The sequence below is a fragment of the Otolemur garnettii genome, unplaced genomic scaffold (assembly GCF_000181295.1).
Source record: "Otolemur garnettii isolate 467f Iridium unplaced genomic scaffold, OtoGar3 scaffold00025, whole genome shotgun sequence".
In the NCBI taxonomy this organism is placed as follows: domain Eukaryota; kingdom Metazoa; phylum Chordata; class Mammalia; order Primates; family Galagidae; genus Otolemur; species Otolemur garnettii.
Window position 1 is genome coordinate 15,617,683 of NW_003852420.1, and position 1,946 is coordinate 15,619,628.

Below are 1,946 nucleotides of genomic sequence, written 5' to 3' on the forward strand. Positions count from 1 at the left end.
ATCTACAATTTGCTTTGTACAGCCCTGTCGCTTGCTTGCGAAGGGTGTAGACATTGTCCTGGGTAGGTGTAGAAGATAACTCAGCAAGTATGTTTGAAGGTTCTGCAATACAATTGGATTTGTGTGGTATTCAGTTCTTCAGAGTGAAAGCATGAATAATGACCATGTGGCCATTTGTCCTGGAAACTATAGAAGGGGTTACGGATTAAATAAATCACTGAAAAGAGAACACATCTTGGAGGCTTTCCTCAGAACTGTACTAGAACCAAGGTTTCCAGGTCAGTAGACCAAGCCAACTTCTTTAGATTTTTTTTTTTACTTGTTTTCAGAGAACTGGGTGGTAGCATGTTTGAACCAAATGTAGTCAAAGCCAGAAGGACCTGGACTGTTCCAGCATGGGCCATATGGCCAGCTGTCTGCGAAGAGTTCTGCTTGGATATGGTGGGGACCACACGGGCAGCTCAGGCCTTTGAACTCTTTTGAGTGTCTGTAGTTCCTGTGAAACCAAATTGTTGACTACCTGCTTCTTTGCCCACAGGCATTAACACACTCATGTCCAAAGATGATGGTGCAGGTGACCTTTTCCATCAAGCACCAGGAAGGTAGGAGGCCAGAGGGGCGGGCCTGGTGTCCCCTACCTTCTGCTCCACAGCTCCAGAGATGGACCTTCCCCTGCAGACCCCATCTGGTCAGGCCTACAACTGCCCCATGTACACTCATTGATGCTTATACCAAATAGAGCAGGTGCAGCTGGTGTCTGTCAGGGACAGCCCGGTCGCTGCCTTGGAGTGGGCAGAGAGAAGCAACAAAAAGCATTAAATGAATGGTGAAAAGACTGTTCAGCTAAGAGGCCTTCGGTCCACTTACGTGGCTTTCCAAGTTCCCGGTGAGGTGTGATGAGGTTACAAAGGCTGCGCTCCCAAAAGAAAGCTAATAATGTAAATAATTTAAAAATTAAGCCTCTAAGCGTCGTTTTTAAAGGGGGATGATGAATGTGAAACCACCCACAGGATGTGTTAGTCTGGTTTTTCTGTGCTTTGTCATTTTACTCTGATAGGAACCTTTGTTACTTAACTCTGTGCATAACTTATTTCATGTACTGTATAAATGAACCAAAACTGTTAAATATGTATTTAGTTTGTTCTACTTAAAGTAGTCAATAAAAAGGCTATATTCCTTTTCTGACTCAAGCTGGAATGAAACTGGGTGGGAAGGTGCAAACACTATGAGGTGACCTGCCACCAGCTTTGGCAGTTCTTATATCTTAGGGAACAGGGACTTCCACCTGACTCTGTTAACGTCCTAAAGAAAGCTGGAGGTGCTGCTGAGGAGATGCTTCTGGTCCATGCCTGGGAGCAGGGGGTGGCCCCAACTGTTTTAGCTACTGAGTCCACCCAGTAGCCTAGAGTCAGGTGCCAGCAACAACTTACAGAGACTACCAGTTAAAAAGACTAGTTAAGACTAGTTAGCTAGTTAAGTAGCTAACAGATTGCTACTGTTAAGAAGAAAGGCTCGGCGCCTGTAGCTCAGCAGTTGGGGCACCAGTCACGTAGCACCAGGGCTGGAGGGTTCAAACATGGCCTGGGCCTGCCAAACAACAATGACAACTGCAACAATAGCAACAAAAAATAGCCAGGTGTTGTGGTGGGCACCTGTAGTCCCAGTTACTTCAGAGGCTGAGGCAAGAGAATTCTTTAAGCTCAGGAGTTTGAAGTTGCTGTGAGCTATGATGCCACAGCCCTTTACTGAGGGTGACATAGTGAGACTCTGTCTCAAAAAAATATATATATATATTCAACCACAGAAATTTTTAAAAATAGGGTGGTGAACTTTTGTATAATAACATATATTTCCTTTTTTTTTGAGACGGAGCCTCAAGCTATCCCCCTGGGTAGAGTGCCATGGCATCACGCTCACAGCAACCTCCAACTCCTGGGCTCAAGCGA